This window comes from Microtus ochrogaster, chromosome 5, assembly GCF_000317375.1.
Source record: "Microtus ochrogaster isolate Prairie Vole_2 chromosome 5, MicOch1.0, whole genome shotgun sequence".
NCBI lineage: Eukaryota > Metazoa > Chordata > Mammalia > Rodentia > Cricetidae > Microtus > Microtus ochrogaster.
Genome location: NC_022012.1, coordinates 58791559 through 58808690, shown reverse-complemented (window position 1 = coordinate 58808690; position 17132 = coordinate 58791559).

Sequence of the window (17132 nt, the reverse complement as noted above, 5' to 3'; positions counted from 1 at the left end):
TTAATAAATAAATAAATTAAAAAAAAACCATTAAAAAAAAGTATCTTGATTCCAAAATTTGAGTCTAAGGATATGTTGCTTTGGAAAAGAGGTTCCTCTTTTGTTATCTTAGAAGATGAGAACCTGTGGATTGCTTCCAGACCAATATAGTTTGAGGAACCAAAACTTAGGTAGGCCGGAGGACTGGACTGAATGCTGGGAGAAAGAAGGGCAGAGTAGGGAGATGCCATGGATCTGCTAGTGATAGATGTGTTGTAACTTTGCTGGTAGACCATGATCTTGTGGTGATATGCAGATTAATAGAAATGGGTGAAATTAAGATGTAAGAGTTAGCCAGTAATAAGCTAGAGCTAGTGGGCCAAACAGTGATTTAGTTAATACAGTTCCTGTGTGCTTATTTCTGGGGTCTGGGTGGCTGGGTAAGGAACAAGCAGCTAAGCTCCCTCTTCCTACAAATAGCTGGTAACATCTCGATATCAAAGTTCTCATTTTTTTTCTGATGTTGAATAGCCTGGTCACTGCAATTTTGTTTAGGGATTGAAATGGAGGAAGTTATGGTCTATTTTAAAGATATGGCACTTGGTAAGGATATCAGACAGTTCCTTTTATTTTCTAAGAAGAGACCTCAAGACCTATAATACAGCTAGAGTGTTGTTGTGATGCTTTTTTAAAGAACCTAGGAGAGAGACAGCTGAGCGATAATACTAGCGTTACGCCCTATACTTTGAAAGCTGCAGTTGACCAACCTCAGTGTACAAAATGATTTGTCAAGTGTCTGTTTTCAGCTGTCTTGAGGCTGGCAAGAAGCCTTCATTTTTATCAGCCTGACACCTCCCAAACTGTCAAGTACCAGGAACTAGAATAATTTCAGTCTGTTCTCTTAGAGTCTCAACAAAAGGAGCATTAAGATTCGCTATTGAGAAATACCTCATTTATGAGTTGTGTTTTATATGTCCTGGCAGGGTTGTCAGCCATGAAAGCATCATCTTTGCTTTTCTAAATTTATCAGAGAATGTTGGTGAGCGGCTGAAACAAAATTGCTTTTATTTTCTAATGTCATATTTGCTTTTGATACTAAAACTTCCTATTAATTAATGGGCTAAAATTGAGTATAGCCCTTAGGGGAAGTGTGTGAAAACATGACAGATCTTCATCTGTAAAAGTTAAGTGGTGGAAAATGGAATTGCACTATTTAATAAATTGTAATTTAGGCAATGAGAAAGGAAAGAGATTTATCAATGCACAGAAAAATACATTTTATATGTTTAAGCCATAGTTTTCCTGAACAGTCTTGAGTCATTAAATACGTAAACTGTTCCATTTTGCAAGGATTTTAAAGTGATAAAATCAAACAGTTTGAAAAAAGGTAAAAGATGAATTACAAATGTCAAATATATTGAAGTCACTCTCTTTGACTATTCTCCTTGTCTATTCTCATTTTCAAATCTTAACACTATTACTATCCTCAGGCTGGAGTCTTTGTAAATGACATGTAGCTCCCATTACAAGCCCCACAGGTTTTGAGCATAGGTTAACTACAGCATGTGTTTCAATGGATGCAGATTTTTTAACTGTATACCAGTGGATAGCTAAGCTACTCAATTTATTCTATACCTATGTATTTCTCTTTCCATTTACACTGATAAATTTGATGGGCTAGAATCACCATGAGCCTGAATATTTTTGTGCAGTTTACCATGACCAGTTATTCTGCTATATAATTAATGAAGCCAGTCCTACATATTTTTTTTTAATCTGAGCCCACAGGACTATCCAGATGACTGGAGATGTTCTGTATGTATGCCAACATCTCTCCACTGCTCAGTTTTGCCTTATTTTTTGGATGTCAGTCCTGTTTCTTACGTTCAGACCATCCTGATAATGTTTTTAGTACCATGGCAATATACCTGTCTTACTCTTTATTGGTTTATTTATTTTTTAGTTAAATGTAATTTCCATTTTTTGCTTATATTATTAGGCATACATTTTTCTTTACTGAGAGCTGATTAAGACCAGAGTGAGGGCAGGTGAGAGAATGCTTTCAGGCATGTCAAGCTTGCGTGGTTTCTGTGTTCTAGGCATCCCAGGATAGCTAGGTGCTGAATGGGACCTAAGACATTAGTAGATGATGACATTGTGTTGAAATGTCAAAAGGTTTAACACGTATGCTAAGTTAGTTAGCTGTCAATTTAATACAATCTAGAATTTTCCAGGAAGAGTCTAAATAAGGAATTACCTAGGTCACATTGGTCTGAGAGGGAAAGTCTTGATAGTTAATGGAGGTGTGAAGACCTCCCTAAGTGTGGGCAGAACCATTTTATGAGCTGTGCCCTATTCTATGTAAGAGTGAAGAAACTCCAGGCAAGCCATGTTGGTACATTCATTTCTTTTTGTGTTTGACTGTGACTGATACTTGAGTTCTTGTCTTGACTTGCACAAAATGATGAACTATACCCTGGAATTGTAAACTGAATAAACCCCTTCTTTCCCAAGTTGCTTTTTGTCAAGATATTTAACAAAGAAACAAAAATGAAACTAAGATACTGTCTAGGGTTTTCTATTGCTATGAAGAGACACCAGAACCATGACAACTCCTATAAAGGAAACTTTTAATAGGGGTGGCTTGCTTATAATTTCAGAGGTTCAATCCATTATCAAAATGTTGGGGAGCATGGTGGAATGCAGGCAGATGTGGTGCTGATGGAATAGCTCACAGTCCTACAGCTATTCTGTAGGCAACAGAAAGTTGACTGGTTGTCACACTGAGGGAAGCTTGAACAAAAGAGACCCCAAAACCTACCCCCACAGTGACACACTTCTTTCAACCAGGCCCCACCTCCTAATAGTACCACTCCTTTTGGGGGGCATTTTCTTTCAAACCACCACAGATACCCCTACAAGATAGTGTGAAAATAATTTATTTCAGACATTTTATTATACTAAATGACTGCCTGTTCTCTACCCAATACTATTAAATAAGTTTCAGGTATGCTCATGTTTAAGGGGTTTCCTGGAATCTAGGACTTTAGAAATTGCTAGAACTAGAATAGCCTTGGCAAGAGATTGGTTCTTATTAGAGAGCTTGTTTTGATCTCATTCCCTGTGAACAAAGTTCTAAAATACCTTTATATGTGGGAAAGTCACTTTCAGTGACAAACTTTGACACATTGATTGCATGCCTATGTCTTCTGTAAGTGTGCCCCTGAGGACTTTTATTCTGCTATTAATGTGATTAAAACACTGCAAAGTGTATGTTATGAAGTTCAAGTGACATTTCTTTTGAAATAATTATAATTGAACTACTTTCAATTAAGCTGGTGAGTGTTCTAGAATGTATAAAGGACCTATTAAGGATCCAAGTAGTCATTTTTAGGGATAGTGTCATTATTCTATCCTGTATGTGTGGATATTATGCTCTTTTAAGCATATTTAATTCAGCATAGCAAGAGTAGTTAATCTGAAAGTGTGTGATTGATCCAATTTGCTTCCAAAGAGAATCTGAGTGGAGCACCAGGTGAAGGATTTGAGTAGGCCTGGTCTTTGGCTTTTTCAAATACCCATTTGAGGCGTTCACATTTCTAACAGTTCAGTGCTCTATAAATGACTTTCCTTTCCAAGGTAATCTATCTTTGCTAACAGGCTCTACATTTAATGTTGTGTGAACTACCATGTAGTGATTGCTGTTAAATGCTTTTATAATTAAATCTATAGTGAATGGATTTCTTTATCTTTCTGAGGCAGTTTCCTGCTGTGTGTTTAAACTTGTGGCAATTTGGAGTATTGTCATAGAAAATGTGAAGCATGTGGCTGAAATGAAATTGCAATTACTTCCCTCAGAGGGCAATATTCCTTTTGTTAAAGAAGTAGGCATGAGGTTGCATTTGTGTACTTAGTTATGTAATCTGTCTCATCTTTTATAGCTTTGAAAAGGTTGTATCTTTTATGAAATCTTTGAAAAATATCAATAGAAAATAGCCTGACATATAATACAGAGATGTGTGTCATGCTCACTTTTGTCATGGGAACTGTTACCCTCTCTATAAGAAGCTTGATTAGTGGAGGTTGGACATACCAACTCAGGAGTTAGCTTGAGTTAGAGCTCTAACGATTTATCTACTTTCAGTACCACTGGAGTCATTTATCAATTGTTGATAAGCCTATAAAATACTCTAGAAACAGCACCAATGGCATAGAGCTAGTGCAATTTAATGTGCAAATGCATGTTCTACTCAGCATGGTAGTTAGTGTCTACTCAGTGCCTCTCATTATAGTATTACCAGTATCCCAATAGGAAGCTGAATTGCCTTCCTACCTAAGAAAACTACATGGGTGAACAACATTTCAAATTTAGCCTTCAAAACAGGGAATAAGTGCTGAGTAAAAAATGTTTTTTAATTATAAAATCCTTTATGTATTCTGTCTCAAACCGATCTATTTCATTGCCAAAAGTTGAACTGGTATAAAACTTAATTTTCTTAAAAAAAAATTATAGGATGAATAAAGTCTGTGAAATTGTTACTGGGGAAAACTGAGAATCCTTTTTGGGTTATTTTTAGAGTGTAGGAGAAAAATAGCACAGCAACCAAACAGCAAATCCTGGCAGTTTCCTGGAGGAAGGAAATATTATGTGAAAGAGAAAATCTGGCCCTTTGTATTGAAGGTGAAGAAGCATCTACAGGGAAGAAAGGGAGAGGAGACTTCAGATAAAAAAATGAGAAATCATGGAATATCAAAAAACTTATATATGTCTATGTCTGTGGTTGCCAGCAGAAGTGATAATGAAAAGAAATGCTTAGCATTGAACCATAGAATCTGATTCTAGGTACTGTGTCTCAGTGTAAACGATTGTACCAGAACACATGGTTAGAAACATGAATGAGAGACAGCTTATTAAGAAGAAAAAAGACAGGGCTGAGCTTTGTAGTATACACCATTAATCTCAGTACTCAGGAGGCAGAGGCAGTCAGAACTCTTTGAGTTCAAGGCTAGCCTGGTTTACAGAGTAAGTTTCAAGATAGTTAGGACTGCACAAAGAAACCCTGTCTCAAAAGACAAAACAAAATAAAACAGGACGAAAACAGTCCCAAGAATAGAAGTGAATTTATTGCTCAATGTATAATTAGATGACAAAGACATAAAGAATTACATCTTGAATTGACCAATCCCTGCTGACTAGCTTTTATAATGCAGGGGAAGAAAGATATCAACAGTTTATCTAACATTGGTCCTTGCATGATACCATACTGGCTGCCAAGTAAAATGTACCCACTGGTACATGCCACTATAGTGGCATGATGTTTATGGAGACAATCAACTGGTCTATTGTTTCAATTTGATTTCTGCTGCACAAGAGAGAATTCATGCATGGCCAATATCCATGACTAGGGAACTTATAAATTACAGAGAAACCTTATTGATGTTTTTCCAAATGGTCATCCCTTCTAAACATCTATGTTTATATGTGCTGCTTCCAAACTTGGTTAGAAAGCATCTTATTGCAGTGGGTAGTAGTTGCTGAGAGAAAGTGACTGTTAGAGCTCAGCCATAGATAGGACAGCTCTATCATACTCTTGCAAGGCTCAGGGAACATCATGGAAGAAGGTACTGAAAAAGTATAAGATGCAGTGATGGGCAGTAGTGCTGTGAAATATGGCTGTGGACATAATGTGGCTGTTGCATACATGAACTCATAGTAGCTTGAGTTACCTGCAGAAAATCAAACTAGTTAAAAATTTGAGCTCAAGGATTGAAAAGATGTTCAGTGGTTATGACTATATACTGCTCTTGGTCCTAAGTTTAATTCCCACCATACATGGCAGATTGCTCACAATTATATATAACTTTTAGCTTGGGTTGGTGATGGGAGAATCTAATGCCTCTTGCCTCGTGGAGCTGAAAATATATGAATACATACCTATGTCAACATACAGCTAATATAGAAATATAATTTTTTAAAAAAATTTACGAGAAGGAAATTTTAACATGAATATTGGCAATTGACAGTTGCTAGGAAGATGAATTTTCCTTTGGTGATGTGGCCACTGATAGGTGCCCTATTCCTCTTTGGATGAACTTGACCTATGTGCAAATGGGCAGCACTTATTGAATTTAGTAGGTAGAATAAATGAATGAATAAAAATTAGGAGGACATGAAGTTGGGAGGGAGACATGATAGGGAGGCCTAGGGAGAGTTGAGGACAAAGTGAGGAGTGGATGTGATCGAGATACATTATATAAATGTATGAAAATTTCAAATAATCATAAAAAAATCCCCACATATTCTGAAGCTAATGAGTGGAAGAAATGCCCTTCCCCCAAAGGGCTAGGTTCTGTGGCCCATGAACCTTTTTAGTACATCTCTATATCACACACTTCTTACACTTATATTTTGCAAGCTTTTCCCATACTTGTTTTGTTGGTAATGAACTCTAAGTGAGGAAGGATTGATGCATTATGTCTTTCTGTATATGTGTTGCTTAATTGGTTAATAAACAAAGATATATATAGAGATCAGTCAGAGTCAGGGAGATGCCTTTTAGCTGCCAAAGGACACAGATGCCCCAGAACTTTTACCGATAGGCCACAGCCTCATGATGATACACAGATTAAGAGAAATGGGTTAATTTAAGATGTAGGAGTTAGTTAATAAGAAGCCTGAGCTAATAGGCCAAGGAGTGTTGTACTTAATAGAGTTTCTGTGTGATTATTCAGGTCTTGAGCAGCCAGGAATGAATGAGCAGTCTCCACTTACAAATGCAACTCCAAGGAGGGACACTACATCCACATAAAAACTGAGAGAGCTTGCGGGGGGGGGGGGGATTCTAGACACAAAAGAACAAAATTAAGCATAGCTTCTTGGAAATCACATTTTTTCAGATAGACTCTGCTTGCTGGCAGTCAGCAGAGGCAAGGCTTCTTTAAGAGAAGTCTTCCTGATTCAGTGTTAGCAGCAAAAAAATTGCATGGCTTCTTTAAGATCCAGCTTCCTCGTCATAATGGCAGAATGAACTCTATCTCTTTTGGGAGGTCCTGCACTTAAACTGGGTCAGTTACAAATTGCATGTTACAAATTGCTTAATGCCACAACATAGACCTGCTATGTGACTGGAACCAGGATATTGTTACTAGCTCACAGAGCCTTGTAACATGTTTCTTCCATGTTGGACTGGGTAAAACAAACATTTTTTTTCTAGTCATGTCCCTTTAGCATATACAAAAAAGCACTCCTAATCATAAAATGATTACAGATACAAAATAAAGACAGATTCAGATTTTAAAAAAAGACCTCTGAATGGGTTACTGCATTGGATAAATGTACTTAGTCTTGGGAGAGAGAAGAAAAAGAGAATAGACAGTTAAAAAAATAAAACAAAACAAAGTCTTCACAGAGACAGCAGAAATAATATAAAAGAGTACAAATTGACATAGATTAAAGTATAAAAGTACTTTTAAAAACCTCATAATTATAGAAAATACATAAAGAATCTGGTTTATGTATACTATTGTGATTTATTTGAATTTGAATTTTGACTTCAGAGAGATATTTGATTGTAGGGGCTGCTAAGCCAAACCAACATATATATTTTAAAGGTTTAATGGCTTCAAAATTTGAGTCTAAAGATATGTTCCTTTGGAAAAGAGGTTCTCCTTTTGTTTCTATAGAAGATGAGAACATGTAGATTCCTTCCAGGCTAATATGGATTGATCAAATAAGAGCCTACATGGTCCAACATCCAGAACAGCTTCAGGACTTATGGCTAAGATGAACTAACCGTAAAGGATACCCCATTAAAGACCTAATTAACAACACCCTCAATCAGTAGGAAGTAGTCTAAAGCACTCCACCAAAATTCTCAAATATTGTTTATAAATGATTGTTTTTATTTAAAGGGGGTTGATTATAAGTGATTAATGATCACAATCAATTTGTATAAAAAATAAGGAGGATATGCTATAGAAATGAATACTTTGCATTGGCATGAATCTTGGTTCATTGACACAAATTTAAGGTTGATGTTGTTACACTGTGTATATGCATTTCTGCTCTTGTTTAAGGTATTGTGTTTGTGTAGGTCGTTTAAAAATGTAATGTATAGCTAGGAAGTACAGATTAATAGATAGTGATATGTAATAGTCAAACTTTTAGTCATGTTAGTTAGGTTTTCTAGATGTACAAAGATTTATTTCAGATGGATATCTATTCTTCAACCCTTCTAAAGACCTACAGAATATGGGATTTAAAATGTTTTAAGAAATTAGAATTTTCTCTGCAGTGAGACACGTCTGCTTCTGGCAGCACCAATTACTTCAGAGAGGGTGATAGGCTTTGAAGAAACTTGTTATGGTATTTCCTTCAATGTGACAGGGCTAGCCATTTGGGAAGGAAACTGTGCCTGGACTGCTTGATAGTATGCTGTATGAACTAGACATGAAGGACCCACAAAAAATGACGGATGACAGACATTCTGTAGGATACAGAAGAAAGCAACTGATGAGCTTTGCCATTACAAGGCAGAACAGATCTTCAAATTCCCTGCTTCATGGAATATTTTGCTGGATACTCTGGGCTACATGCTGAAGATAGATGTCCCAACGTTACATAAGAACTTTGGGTAACTGTCTAGGCAGCAAGATGTCTCTGTCTATTTTAGAGTTTTGGAAGTTGTCTACAATGCAATTCCTGTTTACTTAAGTAATATTATATCATTCTGAGGTTTTTGAAGAGTTGAAGACAAATAGTTATAGTTTTTCTTAGTTATAATAAAGAATAAATTAGATATAAAGCTCACAATATTAGACTCACAAAGATAGGATAGATGATAGAGTATCTTCCTTAATTTTCTAAATGTAAATAGACTAAATATTGTAAATATCATTCTTGCTTGATAGCTGTTTTGTATATGTAATCTTTGTATGTTGAAGTTAAAACCTTCCTTTTTAATTAGACAGCTAAAGGGAAATGATGTGGTTTGTCTTTTTGTATATATGCTGCTTTATTAGTTGACAAATACAGCTACTTCAGCCTCTGACAAGGCAGAATAAAGCCAGGTGGGAAATTCAAATAGGGAGAGAGTAGGCAGAGCCAGGGAGACACCATGTAGCTGCTGAAGGCAACATGCTCTGGAATCTTTATTGGTAGACCACAACCTTGCAGTGATGCACAGATTAATATAAATGGGTTAATTTAAGATATAAGAATTAGTTAATAAGAAGCCTGAGCTAATAGGCCAAACAGTGTTGTAATTAATATATTTTCTGTGTGATTATTCACATCTGGGCGGCTGGGAAGTGAGCGAGCAGTCTTGGCTTACAGAGGACTTCCAACATTTCTTTCTTTTTTTTTTTTTTGGTTTTTCAAGACAGGGTTTCTCTGTGGTTTTGGAGCCTGTCGTCCTGGAACTAGCTCTTGTAGACCAGGCTGGTCTCGAACTCACAGAGATCCGCCTGCCTCTGCCTCCCGAGTGCTGGGATTAAAGGCATGTGCCACCACCACCCGGCTCCAACATTTCTTTGAAAAATGATTTCTTTTATATATTAATGTTGATATTTTAGTATCCAGTCCTTACTCTTAGATCACAAGGTGGCTCATCTGGTAAAATCCCTACTGATTTTTGCCTTGTAAACCTGAAGATCTGAGATCAATCCCTAGAACTAACGATAGAAACAGAGAACTCACTTGAGGAAATTGTCTTCTGACCTCCATTCACACCTTAGAGTGCACACAGCTCCACTTTCATACATATGTACACACAATATAATAAAAAATAAAGTGCAAAAGGTATAGGTTAGTTTTATTGACTTTAGAAAGATAATATGAACATTTTAATGGATATCTATGACTTTAGTAAGATGTTTCCTCCCACAGAACAATTCAGTACAATTTATTGCAGTATTTTATAGTCATACATAAATACGTGTTTCCAATTTTCATATAAAACAAGTAGTTAGGCAATATTTGAGTGTTCAAACAACATGTTTCTAGCAGACTATTGGGATATAATGTGTAAAGAGTTAGCTATAATTAGCTTATTCTTCACCTTGTGTCGGTAAATGCTACTTTAGTGTCCCTGCTTCCTGACAAAGTCACATTAGTTCTAGAAAAAGAGTGTGATAGAAAGAAATGGCTACAAGTACCTACAGCCTGGTTTGAATGGTGTGCCCACAGTGAAAGAGGAATGGAACTTCTCAGGGTCACGGTTTTCTTTTTAGTAAAATGAAAATAGCAGTTCTTTTTTGTCTCATAAGATGTTATTAAAATGAAATCTGAGATTACTTGAAAAATGCCTCTTAAGCTAAAAAACAGACCGTGGATGAAACTGAGCCTTTTATCAAGTGTTTTTCAAGTTTTCAATTTTGTGGAATGATTGAATATTGGTTATATTTTTTGTCTCCTTAGATTATTTTTTGTAGTCATCCAGTGGTTTTTTTTTTTCAAATGTCTGCCTGCAGTTAGGAGGGCAGTCTGTTGCCTAGCAACAGTGTCTACTGCATGCCCTCTACAGCTATATAGCTTTTGGACACAGGTATGCACTCTTAAACTATGCTCTCCATTCTCTAAATAAACCTATGTGAATTCTGCAGCTAATCACATGAGGGGCCATTTGGTGACCATTACTGAGTACCATATCTGAGCTAAGGAATCAAACAATTCTTTTTAGAAATTGGATTTTACCTGTTTGCTAAATGTTATTATTCTTCTGACACCCTTATCATTTATAACAACCTTCACTGCTTATTACTAAGAAGAAATGGCCTTGAATTTTACAAGCATTGGGAAACACACATTGTATGTTCTATGTAATTGATACGAATCTGTTTTGCTGTTGTTGTTTCCCCTTGGGAGCTGACCAAATGCTTTGGGATTGTTTCTTGTTCTTTTCCAGAGTTTCTAAGACAATCATAGTATCCATTTGCGAACCCATCATAACAGCAGTAGTCAAAGCACAGAATTTTTATTACAGTCAGCAAATAATTATCGTTCACAGAAGACCTCTCAACAGGCTGTTCACTTACCATTTTGCTACTGGCTGCTGCTAATGAAAAGTGTTTCACATTGGCTTTGGGTTTACTAAATGCCATATTGAACTGCTCTGTTCACATATAATTTGTTTAGTCCTCTCAGAATTTGGGGAGGGGCTGTCAAATTTGTAGTTCTTAGATTCTACTGAAGTAAAAATATCAGAAGGTGTGCAGGCATTCTAAGGAATCAGATGTGTCTCAGTTTGCAGCCGAAAAGTAGTTCTGACAGTTCATATTAGAGCTAATTAGTTTGTGACTGTGTTAACTCCTACAGAGCTGATTGTTGCTTTGGGATCTTTTTCCTTTTTTCTCCCCAAATTTATGCAAAAGCCATGATTACAATTTGCAGGACCTGACTAGAGGTAAGGAAGCCTTGAATTTTGGCATTTGCATCTTATCCTGTAGTGTTTACAAGATGAATGGTTCTTGGAGGCCTAAAATCCAGAATATTAACTTTAATTTCTAAAAGAAAACTAGTTAAGAACAGACCTGTCTAAGTTTGTTTTTTCTTTTCATGTAAGTCCTCATGACTTTTTAAAAATGGGTTCTGATTATGTGTGGAGTCTTGATTTTCACACAGCACTTGACCATATGTGTATAAGTAATTTTTTCCTACCACCTACTGTGACATTCCCTGGTGCAGTTTCAAAAACAAAACTGTTAGGAGGACTATAGATTGGTGGCAGAGGAGAGGATTGAGAATGATGCGTCTTAGTATTCTTAAATATTTAATAATTGTCACAAAGTAAAAAAATTTTGACATTGTTACTTTCGTAAGACAAGCACATCTCTTTCCAGCCAATAATTCCAGGCATAAATTTTCCCTAGAAACATCAGTAGAAACCAATACACTGTTCCACTAATACCAAATAGATCTTTTTATTTTTAAATATGAACAAGATGTATGCAAACAATTTGTGCTTATATGCTTTTGAAAAGTGTTTTCTGTTTCTATGATTAGAAAAATACAAATGAATCCAGTTATGCAGTAATTTTGTAACCCACAGGTTTGGCAAAAATATAAAACTCTGACAGTATCAAGGATTGATGGGGTTTTCTAAAAGGAGCAGCAACAACTGAGTTTTCACATTTTTATTGCAAAGGAGGTGCACACAATCACGTCAGACTGTACATATGGGAAATGTTTCTATTTTGGCTAGAGCCGTCAAAGCTGGATATCTGAAAAAGACCTTAGCAAGCTGCCTAAGTAATCATGTAACCTGGGAACAAAGTAAATGCCTCTCAAGAGGGAAAAAGACAGGTAAACTGCAACTCAGTTATATAAAGAAATAACCAGCTATCAGCAAGATACTGCAGAAATAGCAGACTATATGATCAAATCTCCATTAGAGGAAAAGGAAGGATAAGATGACCCATATAAAATGAGGGTACTGTGCATAAACAATATAATGTAGAACTGGAAACATGCTCAGGGGAAAAGATCCTGCCACAGTTCACCAGGATGACTTACTTTGATTTAAAAAAAAAATGTTTAAGGTTTCATAGGCCAAAATAGTCATACTTATCAATTAAAACAAAAACAGAGTTATAGGTATAATTAAAATTAAAGAGAGAATGGAGGATATTATTCAGAATGAAGCAATGAGAGGCAAAAGGAGAAAAAGTTTCCAAGTGTGATTGTAGTAAACAATGCTCACAGCAGACAGTTCAGTCTTGTCTAAAAGGATACTGTAACAAACAGTCAAAGGTAGTAAACCCATGGCATTATGTCTTGTTTACCATAGAAATTATAGCATGAGTACTTAGGTCAAGAAGGGCATGATTTTCTCAAATAGGAGCATCAAAGAAACTTTCACATTTACACAAAGTATAGTCAATGAAACCAAGAGATACAAAAATATGTTAAAACCCTCTAGAGAGATAATTGTCCCACTGCAGACAGATGCAGGTTAAGATCATTCTTGGTAAGCCAGCTTGTGGACTACATAGAATAATAGAAATGGGTTAGATCAATATGTAAGAGCTAGCCAATAAGAGGCTGAAACTAATGGGTCAGGCAGTGTTTAAAAGAAAAAAAAAACCCTCTAGAGAAGTGTAAATGGAGCCTGCTCTTTCATTCCCAGTAGCCCAGACCTGAATAGTCACACAGAAACTATATTAATTACAACATTGTTTGGTCTACTAGCGCCAGCTTCTTATTAACTAACTCTTATATTTTAAATTAACCCATTTCTTTTCATCTGTGTATCACCACAAGACTGAGGCCTACTGATAATGTTCAGACGTCCTTCTCCTTTGGCGGCTACATGGTGTCTCCTTGACTCTGCCTACTCTCTCTATACCTCTTTTCTGATTTCTTGCCTGGCTAAGTTCTGCCCTTCCATAGGTCAAAGCAGCTTCTTTATTAACCAATATAATAAAAAATATTCACAGCATACAGAGGGGAATCCTACTGCATCTGTTTCAGAGAAGGAACACTGATTACCTTAAAATTATTAACTGAAGAAGCTAAAAGACAATGGTGACAATATCTCTCATGTGCCAAGAAGATTTTCAGCCCTTAAATAAACTTCAATAGTGATATCAACTAAAAGCAACAAATGAAATAAATCCAACAAATGAGTGTTGAATATCAATAGACTGTCATAAAAGCAACTTTCCCATTTGGTACAAATATTATTGACCTAGAAACAAGATATTTATTTCTTGGGGATTAAAACCAAACTAGAATTGAAATACTGGGAAACAAATTGGGAGGGTAGTAGGGCTGGCTAAAACATTCTAAGTAACTTACATTGTTTTTCAAGAAAACAAAGACACTGATTACTTTTGAAATTTATGCAGTCTAAAATATATCTTTGAACACAAGTAGGATAACCTGAAGGAAAATAGAACAATGGAATGTGAAAAAGCAAATTCTGTCCACATAAGGTAGGAAGATCAGCTATGAATAAAGGAAATAACAAATCAAAGAGAAATCACAATATGAGATGCTAGGATGAATACAAATCCCAACTCACCTAACAAAGGGCTTTCTTTGTCAAAAATCAATTAAAACTCCGCTACACAAGAGGCAGAGCGGAACTATAAGGACACAGATGGCAAAGGGGCACAAATGGATGGGGAAACCTGTCAGGAATACACCAACAAAGATAATGCATTGAATAAAACCAATGCTTACAAAACGGACTTGAAAGCCCAAGCCTAAAAGAAAAGAAAAAGAGAGAGACATTGTATTTATACATGAAAGGTTCAATACAACCAGAAAATGTAGGTTTCAATTAACACGTGCCCAATGATAGAGCTTTAAAATGCATAAGGTAAAATTCTGTATCACTTGAAGGACAAAGACTCTTCACTACATTGTTTTAAAATCAAAATGGATTTTAAATTTAATATATTATATGGTTTGTCTTCCTTCATCTTCTCCAAGATCCTCCCACTTTCCCACTCACCAAAATCCATACCTTTTCTTTTTCTCATTGAGATACAAGCTGGCATCAGAATTGGATAAAATAAAAACAAGCAAACCAGAACAGGACAAACTAAACAAACAGAAGAAAAATGCCTTCAAAAGTTCAAGAGATATATATGCAGAGATATCCCTTTGTGCACATAGAAATCTCATAAAAACATAAGACCAGAAACCAGGGAGTCATTAGAAGAGGAGGCTGAAAGACTGTAAGAGCCAGAGGGGACATCAAGAAAACAAGGTCTTCTGCAGGAGGAGTGACTCACATATGAACTCACAGAGACTGGCAGCATACACAGGGCCTGCACAGGTCTAGGCCTGATGATGTCTCACTAATGAAAGAAGTGGATACAAACTATTTCCAAGTGATAACTGCTTGCAAATGAAAAATTAGCTTTCTCCAATGTAATCTCACTTTATACAAATCACTTCCCATCATTCTTACAAAGAAAAAGCTTCTCCAAAAAATAGGGAGAATTTAACATATTAATATTTGCATGAAGACATTGATCTATGGTTTCTTAGGCAACCACACATTTTTTTAAAAATACTTATTCATTTTTTTCTCATATATCCCAACCACTTTTCCCCTCCCTCCTCTCTTCCCAGACATCTGTTCCTCCCTTCTCCAAATCCACTCCTCCTGATTCTCTTTAGAAAAGAGCAGGCCTTACAGGAATATCAAGTGAACATGGATTAACAATACAATAAGAGTAGGCCCAAACCCTAGTTTCAAAGAAAAAAGAAAAGCAAAAAAATGTTCTCATGTACTTTAAAACTGAAAAATCAATGTACTTTATATGTTTTGTAAAATATTTATAAAAGTAACCATCTAAAATTATGTGTGCCATTGCTTAGTGCAAAAAAATGTTGAGAACTGTAATATCCTCTTCATGGACAGTTCCTTGAATAAAGCTGTTTCCTTTCTCCCAAATTTGGTATGAAGTCAGTTTTGTGGGAAAGTCGAGTTGACATAAGTATTTCCTTTATAATTCCAGTAGCCTGGATTATCCGGGCTAATCCTTTCATCCCAAGACTAATTATCTCTTTGCTACTGAAAGTAGATTTCCTGTAGTCAACAAATAGAAGAGTCTTGGATTTTTTTCTTAATCTGGTCTGCTTTTCTGTCTTTTGATTAAGAACCTGGACTGTTAACGTTCAGAAGTATTGCTGAAAGGGATTCACTGGTTGCTATAGTTTTCTTGGTTTTGAAACAGTTGCTTCTTTTCTAATACTCATTTGCTTATTTAATGTTCTGGTGTTGCTTACTCTTCTCTGTGGCCTCTTGAATGTGTTTATCTTCACTTGAGTATATAGAGTTCCTTCCAGTGTCTTCTGTAGTTCTGCCTTAGTGGTCATGAACTATTAGAGAAAGCATTTCTTCCCCTTTACTTGTTGAAGGACAAACAGCTTTGATAAGTACAATAATCTGCACCAGCAGTAATCAATGGTGTGGGAGGTCCTTCCGTCTATGAGTTGCTTTCATTGGTTAATGAATAAAAAAAACTACCTTGGCCTGTTGATAGGGAAGAACTTAGGTAGGTGGGGAAAACTAAATGGCATGCTGGGAGAAAGGAGTCAGACTTAGGGAGAAGCCATGGAACCTCCACCTGAGACAGACATTGGTTAAAATCTTGCCGGTAAGCCACAGCCACGTGCCAATACACAGATTAATGGAGATGGGTTAAGATGTAAGAGTTAGCCAATAAGAAGTTAGAGCCAATGGGCCAAACAGTAATTTAATTAATATAGTTTCTTTGTGGTTATTTTAGTTCTGGGTAGCTGGGACAAACAAGTTGGCCCTCCTTGCTACATAACATGTTTCAGAATTTGAATTCAATGGCTTTCCCCCACTATTTACAGTTAGGTTGAGAAATTTGATATCATTCTTTAAAGAGATTACCTTTTAAAATAACTTGGTGTTTCTCTTTTCCAGCTTTCAATATAATAGTCTCTAAATTCAGCAAATTATGTATCATCCACATTCTGACAAAAAAGCAGTTATCGATTGAACTATATGCAATCACTTTTATACTAACAGTTTAGCTATAAAAAATGGAAATAAATAAGTATTCATGAGAATGTTATAAAATTACTTTATAAAACCATATTTTCAGATACTTAAGAGTCATATCGGACAAACTCGTTGATCAAAGAAAAGTAAAATAGAAAAATACTGAAAAAATGAAATGCTTACTTATCAAAACACGTATAGATAAGTAATTTAAGTATCAGGGTTTTGTATGAGTTATATTACATTATTTACTTATGAGGAAAATGTCAACACTGGCAAAAGCTAGAGACCAAATGGGCAGTTTAAGAATCTAGAAAAGGAATACCAGAATAAATGCAACATAATAAGAAGGAAAATTCAAGCATAATAAAAAACTAGTAATCAGAGACATTTTCCTTGAAAGGGTCAATAAAGCTATGGTAAGGTATTCTTGAAAGAATCAATAAAAGTCAGACTAATTTCTTTTAGAATGAATAATACTATCTTCTGCTAAGAGCAATCAATTAAAAAACAGGAAAGAAAAATAGTGTTAAAAATTTTAAAAAAAGAGCCGGGCAGTGGTGGTGCACGCCTTTAATCCCAGCACTCGGGAGCACTCGGGAGGCAGAGGCAGGCGGACCTCTGTGAGTTCAAGGCCACCCTGGTCTACAAGAGCTAGTTCCAGGA